Source organism: Lactuca virosa, chromosome 1 (assembly GCF_052849685.1).
Source record: "Lactuca virosa cultivar CGN04683 chromosome 1, Lactuca_virosa_CGN04683_v6, whole genome shotgun sequence".
Classification (NCBI taxonomy): Eukaryota; Viridiplantae; Streptophyta; class Magnoliopsida; order Asterales; family Asteraceae; genus Lactuca; species Lactuca virosa.
In genome coordinates this window covers 196264639-196282240 of record NC_136426.1, presented here as the reverse complement: position 1 = coordinate 196282240, position 17602 = coordinate 196264639, and positions in this window count along the sequence as shown.

Genomic DNA, 17602 nt, shown 5'->3' with positions numbered 1-17602 from the left:
TTGAAAGGTGGAAAAATGGTTACAAATGACTAAGTGTCACTTATATACCCCCTTCCTTAGGGTTTACGGCCGTAAACTCCTTGTTTAGGCCGTAAAATCTAAACTTTTGATGTGTCGGGACTTTATTGTTGCACAATAAACCCGAGGGCATCCTCTCTCCTGATATCTCCTAAAGTGTTAATCCTAAAATACTCAAACTTATTCTAAAAAGTTTGAAAATTAGCAGTAACTGTTTTGACTTCTAATGAATTGAAATGTTGTATAGAATAGAAATTTCAGGTTGTCACAATTGTTACCACGTAAAGGAATGGGAACCAAATCCACGAGATAACGCTTGCCATCCTCAGAACACAATCCCTATAAACTTCTGAAGCCCATACGTATCGATCGTCCGCTATCTCGACCTCTAAAGGACAATCCAACATGCTCGTAGACTCGACAAACTTCTTGTTGAGTGCAAGAGAAACAAAAGGTCGGGTAGCTCCCGAGTCAAATAACACCAACACAGGGATACCGTTCACATGGAACGATCCAAAAACAGAATACATGGAACATAAATATCTAAACTGAAACATAATAAAAGATAGGGAGAAGAATCATACCCGTCACCACATCTGGTGTGACACGTTCCTTATTGACAGTCAGATGGAAGGATAGGCTCCTCACCATAGGAGCATATGTCTTGCCCTGGTGGCCATCTGTGATCCACAGGGTCGCTGGAGCTGGCGCCGCCACTGACGCTCCTGATACTAATCTCGGGCATTTGGCCTTTTTGTGGCCCTTCTGATTGCAATGGAAACAAATCAGGTCTGATGTCTGAATGGTGGGGGTAGGGGCAGTACAATCCCTGCCGAAGTGCCCAATCTTGTCATACTTATATCTGCCCGATCCCCCTAATCTGCAAACTCCCTCACGTGTTATGTCGCATTTCCCACAGCGGCGTCGGCCCCGTTGGCCCTTCGACGTCGAGTCAAATCCCTTGGGTTTCTTCACTGAAACCCCATTCATCTGCCCAGTCTCCACGTCCTCTTCCTGATGTGCTCAATATCAATCTCCCTCTCTCGTGCCCTGGCTATCATGACATCCAAAGTCGGGCACGCTGTAACGCCCGTAGATCAGGGCTAGTCAATTTAGAGACAATGAGCATAAAAAATGACTTTTTGATAGAAGATTATTTAGAATGAATAGTCTTAACTAAGTTGTAGTGGTCATGACAAGTATTCCGGATATATAAAGAATGCCGAAATTCGAGTTATAACGAAGAAGTTATGACCTGTCGAAGTTTCGCGACAGAAGCGGCACGACACAACACGACCTAAATTTTGAATATACGATGGAGCGATATTTAGCTTTAGTGATCTAAACGAATATTGTAGAGTTCGTTAAACCAAGAGCGTGCATAAAAAGAATGTCCAAATCTGACTTTGTATGAGGAAGTTATGATTTTTCTATCTTTCAGCTTAGCAGTATGCAACCTGAAACTCGAATTATAGATCGAGTGATTTCTAGCCGAAACAATCTAAACGAGAATCGAATATCTCGTTAATAGTAGTGCAACGGTAAAAAGACAGATGAAAACGGACGTCGGATAAAGGAGTTATGAATTTTTAACGGACATTATTGTTCCGGCCTGTTAAAAATATTATATTAAAAATAAAGCCAAAATTAGCTAACAGAGTCTAAATGAAAGTTATAGATCATAGTCTCACCTACGCGTGGATTTAAAGAACGTCGGAAACGGTGATCGTATGCGAAAGTTATGAAATTTTGAAGTTTGATAAATCGGGTTACGCCCAGCGTACCCGTATACATGGACCGAATTGGGCCACGTCGCCCTGATCGACCACTTGCGTGTCTCGGGTCCGAGACCATGACGTACCCGGTCTTATCCACCCAGTACGCCCATCGTACATGTCGAAGAGGCGTTACGCCCCGCGTAACCTTTGAGTACGCCCAACGTAACCCGAGGTTCAGCCCCTATAAATATGATGTGAATCCAGTCGTCCATGGTTGCCAAACTTTCTTCTCTTCACCCTTTTTCTTCCTTTTTCTTGGCAATTTATGCCCCCGATGCCCCGGTATCAATCCCGACACCTGAAGTAAGTCCCGAAGCCCCGAAGATCCTAAGAAAAATAGTTTTCGAGCCGAAACTCTGCCCGCGTGAAGCCCGGTTTTGGAGAAACATCCCAGTTTTATCGGAAAAGATTATTTTAATAGACGAAGTGCTGTCCGATCATCGTCTAATCAGGTGAGTGTGTAGTCACTTTCTTCTAACACATAAATATGAAGTATTTGCTATGAAATACGTACTATGTGTTAATAAATTGTTTGTTTATTTGAGATGGGTGTTGAATATGAAGTATTGACTATAAAATACGTGATATGTGTTAATAAGTTGTTTGTTTATTTTAAGATGGGTGTTGAATGCAATGCTTGGTACATGTTTTAAATAAGTTAAACTGTATATGTATTTTATAGCTACGAATATGTTGGGGAAAACATGGGTAAATAAATGATGAGGTATGAAACATGATTAAGAATAATATTGGCAGATGCACCAAATAGAGAATGTCCAAATACTAGCAGGTGCGCTTAAGAATAATATTGGCAGATGTACCAAATAGTGAATGTCGTAATCCTGGAAGATGCGCTTAAAGGATAATGTCGGCAGATGCGCCTAATAGTGTATGTCGTAATCCAGGCAGTGACGCCTAATAGTGAATGTCGTAATGCTGGCAGAGGCGCTTAAAGGATAAAGTTGGCAGATGCGCCTTATGTAGCAATGGATTTTGTGCCAATTCCTTGGGTCAATCCTTAGGAATGAATGAATGAATGATAGTTGATTCTTAGGGTAAAACCTTAAGAAATAAAGAAGATAATGGGGATGGGTAATTGGGTTGATTGTTTGATGATAGAATATAATAATTGTATTATTGTGGGTTGAAAACCCTATATGCTCACCAAGCTCCCAAGCCTGACCCACTCAGTTTTCTTTGTATTACAGGAAGTGGCTCCAGAGCATAAGTTGGTTGACATGACGAGAGATGATGGATTATAGGCCAGTAGTTATAAATAACTGTTGTAAGGTCTATTTTGATCTGTTTATGCTTTTTGTCTATATCGGAACATGACATCCCGAGATTTTATTATATAATGAAAATACATTTCTTTAAGAAATGCTTTTGATAAATTATTATCATATTTTGTTTTGGGAACAAATTCCGCAATGGTTTTCTTTAAATGATTACTCTAATTTTAAAATAAAGCATAAACAAACCGGTCTTTTCTGGCCGTGAAGTTGGGGATGTCACAGTTGGTATCAGAGCATTAGTTCAAGCAAACTAGGAATTTGTAGGAAATTTCTAGACTTAAACATAGAATGCTAAGTAATGATTGTGAGGAGTGTGTCTAAAATATGTTAGCTAGTACACCTAAATTGACACAAGTACTAGTATATTTTAGGAATGATGCCTAAGATTCTTTTATGTGCTAAATGTTATATGTTTGCCATATATGATGTTATTTGTTCGGATCTATGGTCTGTTGCCGACCGGATCTGGAAACCTTATGTGTTTAGGATTGTAAGCGTACGACTACGGTATTAGAACTAGCATGTAAACGTTTCGGAGTAATAATGATGATATATATCTATCGTGAATGAGGATCTAAATTCACCTTATTCGGTGTATAGATCAAAATGGAAAGAACAAGAAGTGGAGCTGGAAATGCAGACAGAAATCAGCAACCTCAACCCCAAGTGGTGGAACAGGTGCCTATAGTAGAAGTTGCACCTGAGCCGATCACAATGAATGGAGTCAGAGCCATGATTCAAGCCATGATGGCTGAACAAAGGGAGGAAATGGGAAATTTTTGCTGAACAACATGAGTGAACCTTCAATGCATGTTGAACAACCGAAATTAAATGACGGTCAGTCTGAGGAGGGAAATTACAGTAGATCTGTTGGTCAGACTGAACCGTTTGTGGATAGGAGGAATAATCAAGAGGAAGGAGTCGAGAGAAATGGATGCAAGTACAAAGATTTTATGACTTGTAAGCCATCAACCTTCATTGGAAAAGAAGATCCCATCGGAGTAATGGATTGGATCTCGGAGATGGAATTAGCCTTTATGACATGTGGTTGCAAAGGCAAGTTACAAACCATATTTGTAGTGCTACAGTTCAGAGGTGGCGCTGTTCACTGGTGGAACACTCTGGGAAAGACCCTAAGCCCTAATTAGCCACTGCAACTGACTTGGGCAGAGTTCTTGGTGCAATTTAAGCTCAAGTACTTCTCGGCCCAAAATCTTCTTGAGTTAGAGAACCAATTTCTGACATTGAAGAAGGGAAGTGTGTCCATCGATGAATACACCAATAAGTTCACAGAAAAAATGGAGTTTGCTTTGCGTATTATCCCAGACGAGCTAACGAAAATCAACAGGTACGCAAAGGGACTTCCATGGGAGTATGTGGTGCCAGTGCGTCAGGCACTTACTCTGGAGGCAGCTATCTAGGTTGCCGAGTATGTTGAAGATATGATTAAGGGAAGAGCCGCCAGCAAGGTTGAAGTTGGCGAGAATAGAAAGTTGGAAGGAACTTCAGGGTCCAATGAGAAAAGAAAATTCTCGAATTCTAGAGGAGGAGGAGGAGGAGATGAAGCAAGATGGTGCGATAAGTGCAAGAAGAAGCACAAGGGGAAATGTGGCGGGTAGGTGACATGTTTCAAGTGTGGAAAGCATGGGCACTACGCCGATGAATGTATATTCAACAAAAAGGTATGTTACGAATGTAATGAAGAGGGGCACTTCAACCAAGACTGCCCAAAGAAAAATCAAGCAGCAAGGCTAGAGGCACCGCCAAAGCCAAGGGCATTCCACATGATCCTCGAAGAAGCAGAAAACAACGCGAGGATTAAAGGATGAAGACTTCATATCAATATATAAAGTCTGTATCAGGAAGTGTAGCCTATTAGGGGCATAATATAGGGTAAACTTGAACCTTTGTGTAATTGTTTCAAGAAATAATATAAACCCTGGTTTTGTTATCTGATGTATTGAATAATTGTATGATTGATGTATGGTGACTTGGTCGACTGCGGGACAATACTTGGGACGAGTATGAGTAGGTGTGAATGGTAGTAGAGGCCTATACTACCGGAAGCACAAGACTCACACTTGGATCGGGGAAAGTCACAAGGTTACCAAGAAACTAGTAATTGATTCCGTTTTATTCAGGTATGTCATTATCTTTGTTTCGATAATGAGTAGTAGGATGATTGTTATTCCGACCCTAGTGGTCATATCAAATCGAGTCCGACTACGATGAGTTTGTTACGTGGTTCCGAGAGCCGAGTTCGATGTAGCATTTGACTGAAGTCGGAAGATTGAAATCAATGCGGTCATTGGTAACGCGCTCGTTATTATGAAGTTTGTAGCTGGAAATGCTACATAAGAAAATGTGGTTATATCGCATTAGAATATGAAGGGGGTATATTCCATTTTGGAATTTAACTCTAAACGACCTAAGTCTAAGCGTTGCATCATACGTTGAGACGTCATTAGAGCACGACCCATCGGTCTGTTACAATAGATAAATGAAAGTATTTATCCCAAGAAGAAGGAGGAGTCCACAATAAGGACTTATTTTGTAACTTGAAGGTTATGATTGAAAGTCCAACATAGTACGAAAAGTAGATGCAAGATTTAGCATCGAATGCAGTCAAGAAGCCCTAGAGTTAGATACTCTTTTGAGAAAACATAGAAGTTACGGTTATTTCCTAGGATGAAGAAATAAGATATGGAATCATTTTTCAAGCCTTATTTCGTTGATGATTCCGGGACGTAATCATCCTAAGGGGGAGATAATTGTAACGCCCGTAGATCAGGGCTAGTCAATTGAGAGACAATGAGCATAAAAAATGACTTTTTGTTAGAAGATTATTTAGAATGAATAATCTTAACTAAGTTGTAGTGGTCGTGACAAGGATTCCGGATATATAAAGAATGCCGAAATCCGAGTTATAACGAAGAAGTTATGACCTGTCGAAGTTTCGCGACAGAAGCGACACGACACAACACGACGTAAATAGTGAATATACGATGGAGCGATATTTAACGTTAGTGATCTAAACGAATGTTGTAGAGTTCGTTAAAACGAGAGCGTGCATAAAAAGAATGTCCAAATCTGACTTTGTATGAGGAAGTTATGATTTTTCTAAGTTTCAGCTTATCAGTATGCAGCCCGAAACTCGAATTATAGATCGAGTGATTTCTAGCCGAAACAATCTAAACGAGAATCGAATATCTCGTTAATAGTAGTGCAACGGTAAAAAGACAGACGAAAACGGACGTCGGATGAAGGAGTTACGTATTTTTAATGGACATTTCCTGTTCCGGCCTATTAAAGATATTATATTAAAAATAAAGCCAAAATTAGCTGACGGAGTCTAAATGAAAGTTGTAGAGCATAGTCTCACCTGCGTGTGGATATAAAGAACGTCGAAAACAGAGATCATATTCGAAAGTTACGAATTTTTGAAGTTTGATAAATCGGGTTACGCCCAGAGTACATGAGTACGCCCAATGTACCCGTATACATGGATCGAATTGGGCCACGTCGCCCTGATCGACTACTTGCGTGTCTTGGGTCCAAGACCATCACGTACCCGGTCTTATCCACCCAGTACGCCCAGCGGACATATCGACTAGGCGTTACTCCCCGCGTAACCTTTGAGTACGCCCAACGTAACCCAGGGTTCAGCCCCTATATATATGATGCGAACCCAGCCGTCCATGGTTGCCAAACTTTCTTCTCTTCACCCTTTTTCTTGCTTCTTCTTGGCAATTTATACCCCCGAAGCCCCGATATCAATCCCGACACCCGAAGCAAGTCCCGAAGCCCCGAAGATCCCGAGAAAAATAGTTTTCGAGCCGAAACTCTGCCCGCATGAAGCCAGGTTTTCGAGAAAACATCCCAGTTTTATCGAAAAAGATTATTTTAATAGACGAGGTGCTGTCCGATCATCGTCTAATCAGGTGAGTGTGTAGTCACTTTCTTCGAACACATAAATATGAAGTATTTGCTATGAAATACGTACTATGTGTTAATAAATTGTTTGTTTATCTGAGATGGATGTTGAATATGAAGTCTTGACTATAAAATAGGTGATATGTGTTAATAAGTTGTTTGTTTATTTGAGATGGGTGTTGAATACAATGTTTGGTACATGTTTTAAATAAGTTAAACTGTATATGTATTTTATATCTACGAATATGTTGGGGAAAACATGGGTAGATAAATGATGAGGTATGAAAGATGATTAAGAATAATATTGGCAGATGCACCAAATAGAGAATGTCCTAATACTAACATATCTGCATAAGAATAATATTGCCAGATGTACCAAATACTGAATGTCATAATCCTGGCAGATGCACTTAAAGGATAATGTCGGCAGATGCGCCTAATAGTGTATGTCATAATCCAGGCAGTGGCGCCTAATAGTGAATGTCGTAATTCTGGCAGAGGTGCTTAAGGGATAAAGTTGGCAGATGCGCCTTATGTAGCAATGGATTTTGTGCCAATTCCTTAGGTCAATCCTTAGGAATGAATGAACGAAGGATAATTGATTCTTAGGGTAAAACCGGAACGGCGGAAACGTTCGGGGGTGGAGGACGTCATATTCAGTATCACAACAATGCAAAGTAGTAAACAAGCAACAACATCATCCATTGCATTAATAATATAATTTCATACAAGTATGTTCTGTCAAATTATATAGACACCAAAAATATATACATCAAAAATAAAAGATGAGTCTTGAACGAACTCCATCTTCTCAAAAACCTGGCTCCGGTACCTGTCTACTGGCGACCTGAGAATACAAGTTATTTTGAAAGCGAGTATCAGCTTTAAAGCTGGTGAGATCATAAGTATATTAGTGTCTGTATTTGTATGAAAGTGTTTGTAAGTTTGTAATGTATAAGTTTTGTAAGAGTTTGTAATTGTTTGAATTCTCCTAGAAAACCCTATGTTTCCTACTAAAAGTAACCTTCTACCAAGGCATCTAGTGTCTGTGTGTGCGTCTCTTGTAAGAGTGTGCATTTTCCCAACTCTGACTATCATTAACCAAAAATATAGTTCTTACATTATTAATTATTGTGGGAATATCACAAAGTAAATGTAACGGGAAAATGGAATAGTACTGTAGTGTTGTATTAAGTAACTACTATTGTACTAATTACTTTAAACCTATTGTTATTTAAAGTACCATGTGATCGGCCTGTACCCTGCTACCGACTATAGTAAAACGACAATGTAAGATGTTGTAAGTAATGACTTTTGGCACCCTTAGACTTGCAAGTCCCACTGTAGCGAGCAGCAAGGTGTAGAATAGTCAATCCAGTATAGATCTATACACAAACTCATACGCTCCCCAATTAAGGAGATTCTGGATACAAAACGGGTCATGACAGGAAGTGCCATGTTCCCCGTTAAGTGGCTCACATAACTGTATTGTAAAGTATATATGTATATGTATATGTATGTGCTAGCTGTATTGTGTGTTCTTTCTCTGTCTAGTCTGTATGTTTTGTTTCCCATCACTGTGTATTATGTTTGTTTCTCATCACTATGTATTATGTTTGTTTCTCATCACTATGTATTATGTTTGTTTCTCATCACTATGTATTATGTTTGTTTCTCATCACTATGTATTACTCATGAATGAACTGACTCATTGTATGGTTCATTGTTCTAGTAATAGTATCTTCCTAAACTATACCTATTATAGTTTACTAGTAATGTTGTTTGCGTATATGAACATGTTTGTATACCTTTGCTACCCAAAGGCATTGAACTGAAATGAAAGAAGTAACCTTTTATATCTATATATGTATACATGATATATAACTAATATTTAGACGACATTCGGACGAATAACCGATACCCTAAGGCCACATCCAAACAAGGAAAAGGGAATAAGGTGAGCTAGCCTTCCTAAGTCCTTTAAACATTACTTATATAACTATACATATATAGGTATGCAGAATATAAGTTAAAAGAATTTATCTTGTAAAAGAGTTTGACAAAAGCGTTTGGTATTTAAAAGAGTTTGTAAGACAGTTTGAAGTAAAACAGTTTGGTAACATAGTTTGAAAAGTAAGAAATCCACTTGTTTGGTAGTTATTAATCACATGTGATTGATATAATAACTATAATAGTTCAACTTGTATTCCCCCCCATAAAAGCATTTAAAAACATTTAAAAGGTTAATTAAAGGGTATGAACTCACCTGTAGTGAGTGGTTTGGATGAACGGATTGTATAGGACGTTAAGTGGCAAGTGAAGACTTGAGCACACATGCGGATCCTATTTAACATATAAGGATACATATATGAATATAATTAGTGCTTATAACAACTAATTAGTGACTTTTAACCACCTTAGGGACTAGTAAACACTTATTTTGAAGTGTTACAACCATATAAGATTGCATATAAGGGGTATATGGCTATACAAGGAAGTGTATGGTCAAAATACACACTATTTGTGTGTGTGCGGCCAGGGTGTGCGGCCAAGGTGTGTGTGCGGCCGCACACTCCTTATGAAATGTGCCAAAACGTGTTTTAAGGCTTTAGGATTTATCTAGGAAGGTTTCTTACTTCATGCTTTAGCCTTATAAGAAGTTTATTGCCATTTTTGGACCTAAAAAGGGTGTGTGCGGCCACCATGATGTGTGCGGCCGCACACCCTTTATGAACATGATAAAATCATGTTTTTCTAGCATATCCTCAAGTGTTCTTAGCATATAACAAGTTATACTAAGTGTACACACGTTATAGAGGCTTGAAAGGGTGATTAAGGTCCAAAACTAGTGCGTGTTCTTGACTAAAAATGGATGTTTTCATGAATCAAACCAAAGGGTTTTGCTAGTTAGGGTCATGTATTAGCTAAACCAAGAAGGAATCACTGACTTGTTTGAAGATTAGAGTGAAACTTTAGATGATACTTGAGAGAAAACGAGTTCTAGCTTTGAAGAAGTGAAAAAGTGTTCAAAAATGACAAGTGTAGTATATATATGGGAGAGTGTGCGGTTGGGATGGGTGTGCGGTTGGGTGTGCGGCCGCACACACTTGTGTGTGGCCGTACACTCAAGTGTGCGGCCGCACACTCCATGTGTTGGAGTGTTTGGCCCGATTTTTGCTTTATACGCATCGATTTATCCCATTTCTAGGTTCCTACCTTGATTGTACTGGGTTTAGAACACTTAAATAGACTCTAACAGTGCAAGAAAATAGCGAAAACGAGTCTAACTTTCATTTATTTGAATAAGAGTTTAAGGTAAAAATTTCGGATTGTCACAAATGTAAATTATTTTGTAATCGTTTTTCATATCTTTACGTTTTTATCAAAATGTTGTACGTAAAAATATACGCGTTTTGATCGTAAAACCGTTTCGCGCATTTAACACTTTTCCTAAAAATAGTAACATAACATATTTAAATGTTTGTGTTTTAACGTAAATATTTTTGTGTGTTACTTGTCTTCCCCCTAAAACATAGAAAAACTCTTGAAAAATGTAGGGGTATGAACTCACCTTAGAGATGCTTGCGGTTTGATAACGAGATAACCAAGGTGATCTTCGAGTTAGAATATGGGAAGGGTGTTGTATCCTAATGGTTTAAACACATAATAATGTGTGAATATATGAGACTAGTAATACAAGTGTTGCATAAACACCAGTTTATATAAAGATTACTTACCACTATACTAAGGACAATGTTGATCAAAAGGCTTCGTGCGAAAATATTGATGAGGAACTTGGAAGACTTGAAGAATTTGAGAGAAATGAAAGGGTTGGTTTTTGAGAGAACATGTGAAGGTTTGTTTACTGAGGAATGAGTTTGAAAAGATCCCAAATCGTGTATTAGATAAGAGGAAGTAAGATAAGATGAGGTGATGTTTACCTTGGGATGTGTAATTAATCACCTTGGGAATTTAATCAGCCAATCAAGTTTCAAAACAAGTGGGTCAAATGGTGTGATTTCGGCCAAAATGGGAGGTGATTTTGTTGGATAAGGTGTCTAAGTCCAAAACTTATTTGGTATATACTTGACCCGACCCGGCATGGTCCATTTGGGTTGCACTTCACCCGAACTATTTATATGGATAACATTATGAGAAGAGTATATTTGCGGCCTACTAATATATTATAAGTTATAATATATTAGTATGAAATTGTATTATTTAATTAGTATTGATCTTAAATTAATTATGAATTAATTTAGTGATCATAAGGTGACTAATTAAATAATGGCCTATTGTACTTATATAGTGTGGGCTAACACTCATTAGGGAATGGGCTAAGCTTAAATGGGAGTCCATGGATGATCCATGGAGCTTTTAACCCATGGATCCTTGGAATAGGAAAAGACATGGGTTATTAGGGTTTGCATGGTTCATAACCCTAATCATCTACACTATATAAAGAGGCTTATGGTGCTTGAGAAAGGACTATGTGTGTGTACATAAGAGTGGCCGAATTTCTAGAGTGATTGGATACTCTCTCATAAGTTTTCCAAGTTTGTGGTGATTTGTGATTTCCATTTGTGGCATTCACATTATTGGTGCTTGGCTCTCAAACTCCCAAGGAATCAACTCACTAACAAAAGGTATGTAATTCTTCTAGTATCTTTTATGTTTAAAAGTACCCCATGTATGCTAGATAGGTTATGAACCTTGGAAAATTATTTTGCATGTATTTTAGACAAACATAGATCCAGGGTTTTTAGGGTGGCATGAACACCTTAGGAGTGTTAGTTTGCTCAAAACCCAACAGTGGTATCAGAGACTAGGCTTGTTTGTTTGATACTTGATGCAAACTTGTTGAAAAACTCAAGTTTTCTGCATTCTGCAGCATGAACTCGCCGAGTCCATGGGGGGACTCGCCGCGTCCATGAGTAAATTCATCCTACTTGGCGAGTAGGTTCGTGCACTCGACGAGTAGGAGCCTCAGAATGCAGATTTTCGAGTTTTGCTGCTGGAAATGGACTAGAAACATTACCCTGAACTGTTTTGGTGTTATAAAACCTGTTTTAGATAGTGTAATGTTTATGCTAATCCATTTACAATGGCTTATATCAAAATTGCATGATGATATGTGTTCATATGTTCTTGGAATTTTTGATATGATGTTCATGTTCTTATGAATTATTGTTAGATCATAGGAATTATTTGCTAAATTGTTTATTGATAATTCTTGATCATTTATGTGTTTTAATGGAGTCCATAATTTGTCCTCAAGTTATGGATTTCCAAAGGTCACTTTCATTTATGCACACTTAAAACACATAAGTTACATGAAAATGAAGAGTCTTCATTTTATGAACCTTTAATTCATAAGTCATGAAATGAAAAGTTTTGAATAGTTTCAAAACTTGTCCTTAAGTTTTGGAATTTGTAAAGTTACACACACTTTAATATACTTTAATTCCAAACCCTTAGAGTTTTAAAAGTTAAATTCAACCCTTATAGTATTTATAACATTAATGGTTAATTATTATATATATGTATAAGATTAAGTCGTTTTACCGTTAGTAGGCCTCATTCACGAAGCCGGTCTATAAGGGGGGTATAAGGTTGTTGCCTATAAAATGGCAACTTAATGGGTGTCCATTCTCACCCACCGCTTCCTTGATCGGTGGAGGGTCGTTAGCCGAACGGGTAGGACAATGACTTTAAATTCTCATTAAAAGTATAATGAATATTATAAAGTAACTAAACCTTTAATAAATTCCCAATCTTAGTTACTTTAGGAAAATGTGAATATGGTGCTAACCCATGAAATTCACACTTTGTACCTTACCAAGTCGTTGGTGGAGCATGTGTGGTTAACCGGCACACTAACTTGGACTAGTAAGGATCACGAAGGGTGACTTAATGTTTATTATAGATCGGTGGAGCGTGTGTGGTTAACCGGCACATTGATTAGGTGATAATATTATTTGCATGGTTATTCACACCTTGTTTTGTGATCCTCGGCATCCCAATCACAAAACTTGAAGGGCACAATCGAGATTGAAACATGCCATTGAGAAGTTCAATTAATCTCAAAAGAATCTAGGAATTTCAAAACCAATTAAACCTAATAATTCATTTCGTTTTCATGGTGGAAATTGGTGAATCGTCATTCACCTACCTTCAAATATATTATAGCTTAGATTACGGCATCCCTCTTCTAGTTATAATATATTGTGTTGGATCCTAGCCTTAATATTACATTTGGGTGTATTATTAAGGATTCGATATATCTAATCTAAACTTGTTTTCTTCTTTTCAGATGTCTTCCAACAACAAAGCTTCGGGCTCTAACCCTACTGGCTCCTTTTCCCTCATGAACCTTTGTGGGAGGGTCATCTTTGATGGTTCCAACTTCATGGATTGGATCCGGAACATCAGGATGGTCACTCGTTACGAGGACAAGGAATATGTCCTCGATAAGGAGCTAAAGGAGCTTGATGAGTCCACTAGTACTCCTGAGGAGGTCGCTGAGTATCAGGCACATGAAAGAGATGCCACCAAGGTGGCATGCATCATGATGGCCACCATGACAGCTGAACTCCAAAAGTCCTATGAGGACTATTACCCTTTTGAGATGCATCAGGATCTGATGGAAAGGTACCATCAGAGTGCTCGTCAAGAGCAGTATGAAATAATCTCCTCCATGATCACTACCCGTATGAAGGATAGCGAACCGATCACGAGCCACATGCAGAAAATGCAAAGGTATGTGGACCGTCTAATGAAACTGAATGTGAACTTCCCTGAGGAGTTGGCAATTGATATCATTTTGCACTCCTTGCCCTCGTGTTATGATCAATTTCGTATGACATACCACATGAACAAGGAGGAAGTCACACTCAGTAAGCTTCAAGGACTTCTAAAGACTGCCGAGAGTGGTCTTAAGAGTAAGTCGGTTACTACTCCTACTCCTACTACTACCCCTGTTTTGGCTATCGGGCAAGGCAAAGGGAAGAAGAGGAAGCACCCTTCGAAGGGTACCAAGGGAAAGTCCCTTGAAGGCTCCTCATCTGGAACGAAAGGTGGTTCTATCACTCCTTCTGCCATCCCTAAGGATGATGAATGCTTCTACTGTCAAAATAAGGGGCACTGGAAGCGAAACTGCCCAAAGTACTTGCAGGATATCAAGGATGGGAAAGTGAAACCATCCCATGCAGGTATTTACACTATATTGTCTAATAACTCACCATATTCTAATTCTTGGGTTCTTGATACAGGTTGTGGTATTCACATCTGTTGTGACTTGCAGGGTCTAAGAAGAAGTGAGGATGTGGAGCACGGAAGGATAAACTTAATCATGGGGAACAAGAAGGTTGCACCTGTTGCCAAGATTGGAGTTTATACTTTGTTGCTAGATAGTGGGTTAAAGTTAGATTTGAATAAATGTGTGTACTCGTCTGAAATGGCGAGGAATATTATTTGCTTTCATGCTTTGTACAAACAAGGTTTTACCTTTTCTTTTGATAATGAAGTTGGTAGTATTAATGCTTTCTTTAATAATGTTCTTTATTTTAAAGCATTACCTTGTGATGGTGTGTATGAAGCTGTATCGGTTGTAGATAATTTAGGAAATAATGTATTATGTATTGATTCTTCTACTAGCTTGGATAAAGCATCTTTGTGGCATTGTCGTCTTGGACATGTAAGGAAGAAACGTATAGGCCAGCTCCAAAAGGATGGAGTCTTGGAGTCGTTCGACCTCAAGTCGGATGATAGTTGTGAGTCTTGTCTACTTGGAAAAATGACAAAATCACCCTTCACTGGTACTTGTGCAAGGGGTGAGGGTTTGTTGGACCTTATACATACTGATGTATGTGGACCATTCAAAACCGCCACAAGGGATGCTAATCGCTATTATGTGACTTTTATTGATGATTTTAGTAGATATGGTTATGTCTACTTAATCAAACATAAGTCAGAAACTTTTGAAAGGTTTAAAGAGTTTAAACAGGAAGTAGAAAATCAACTGGGCAGGAACATTAAGATGCTTCGATCCGATCGAGGTGGTGAGTATCTTAGTACTGAGTTCCTCGACTATCTTAAGGAGTGTGGGATTGTCTCACAATTGACACCTCCCAGGACACCACAGCTGAATGGTGTAGCTGAGAGGCGTAATCGAACTTTGTTGGACATGGTTCGCTCTATGATGAGTCGAGCTTCGCTACCAATCTCTTTTTGGGGGTATGCCTTAGAGACTGCCGCCCACATCCTTAATCTAGTCCCTACAAAGAAGGGTGCCAAAACACCTCATGAAATGTGGACTGCGAAAGTTCCCAATTTGGACCATATCAAGATTTGGGGTTGCGAGGCCTTCGTGAGGCACGAGACTCATGACAAGCTCGAACCTCGAAGTGAGAGGTGTATTTTCATCGGCTACCCACAAAAATCCTTTGGTTACCTCTTCTACAGACCCAGTGAGAATGTGGTCTTTGTGGCTAGGAGAGGGGTCTTTTGAGAGAGAGAATTTATAAACCAAGGAGACAGTGGGAGGCAAATTGACCTTGAAGAAATTCAAGACTCAATTGGTGAAGGAATCTCAGACACTAGCAATCAACTTGAGGAGGAAATTCCTGTTGATCCAGCTGACGAGTCTATACTTCCGAGGCGTTCCACAATGGTTAGGAACACACCTGAGTTTTATTATGGATTTCATATTACTACGGAAAATGATACATTTATCAGTGATAGTACACTGGTAAATATGGATGAACCTAACAGTGTTAAGGAAGCCATGGCAGGCCCAGAGTCTGCTAAATGGAAGGAGGCTATGGACAGCGAGATACAGTCCATGTATGACAATCAAGTTTGGAACTTGGTTGACAATGTACCAGGCCGTAAAACAGTCGGGTGCAAATGGATCTTCAAGAAGAAGACTGACATGGATGGAAAGGTGCACATTTATAAGGCTCGACTAGTTGCGAAGGGTTTTACTCAGACTCAGGGTATTGATTATGATGAAACTTTTTCACCAGTAGCAAAGATTAAGTCTATTAGGGTTATGCTAGTCATTGCTGCATTTCATGATTATGAAATATGGCAAATGGATGTCAAAACCGCTTTCCTTAACGGAAAGTTGGCTGAGGATGTTTACATGAATCAGCCAGAAGGTTTTGTTAGTGCAGAGTACCCCAATAGAGTGTGCAAGCTTGAGAAATCCATTTATGGATTGAAACAAGCATCTCGAAGTTGGAATCTTTGTTTAGATGAGAAGGTCAAAGAGTTTGGTTTCTCAAGAAGTGAAGATGAGTCCTACGTGTATGTCAGAGCTAGTGGGAGTATAGTTAGCCTTGTGGTATTGTATGTGGATGACATACTACTCATAGGAAATGACATCCCAACCTTGCAGGAGGTTAAGTCCTATCTTGGGAAGTGCTTTGCTATGAAGGACCTTGGAGACGCTACCTATATCCTAGGGATAAGGATATTAAGAGAAATGAGTAAAAGACTAATTGGACTTAGTTAGAGTATCTACTTGGATAAGGTGTTGAAAAGGTTCAACATGCAGAATTCCAAGAAAGGAGAATTACCGATCCAAAGCAATTCCAAACTGAGCAAGGCTCAGAGCCCGAGTACAGAAGATGAGATAGCTGAGATGAGTCGATTACCTTATGCTTCCGCTGTTGGTTCAAGTATGTATGCTATGACTTGTACCCGTCCTGATGTGGCCTTCGCTTTGAGCATAGTCAGCAGATATCAGGGGAATCCTGGAAAGGCTCATTGGACTGCGGTAAAGAATATTCTCAAGTACCTGCGGAGGACTAAGGATTGGATCCTTACCCTTGGTGGGAGTGATGACTTGAGAGTAGTAGGGTATAGTGATGCTAGCTTTCAGACTGATAGGGATAACTTCCGCTCTCAGTCGGGCTGGGTCTTTACCTTAAATGGAGGGGCAATCACTTGGAAGAGTTCCAAACAGGAGACTGTAGCTGATTCGACTTGTGAATCAGAGTACATAGCAGCGAGTGAAGCGGCAAAAGAGGCGATATGGCTGAGGAACTTCATCGGAGACCTTGGAGTTGTACCAGCTATTAAGGAGCCTATGGAGATTTTCTGTGACAGCAATAGTGCGGTTGCCTTAGCCAAGGAACCAAGAGATCATGGCAGATCCCGACACATTGACAGAAAATATCACTTCATAAGACACAAGATAGAAGAGGGACTCCTCGTGGCAAAGAGGGTATCGTCAGATGAGAACCCGGCGGATCCCCTTACGAAGGGACTGACGAGGGTGAAGCATTTGCAGCATGCGAGACGCATCGAGCTGAGGGACGATATTAGTTTTATATATTAGATAGTTATTACTAAAACTTGTAAAATGTAATCGACGTTTGATGATGAATAAAAGTTGTGATTTATTTATGAGTAAAGTGTTGCTATCATTGTCAATTATTTATTATTGTTTCAGCTTTGCATGTTTTGACTTCCAGAATAATAAGTTTATTCAAACTCTCCGCAGTAGGTCATATGTCGGAAGTAGATATGAATCAAGACTGTCATGAATTGGGATTGTAGATGACTAAAGGT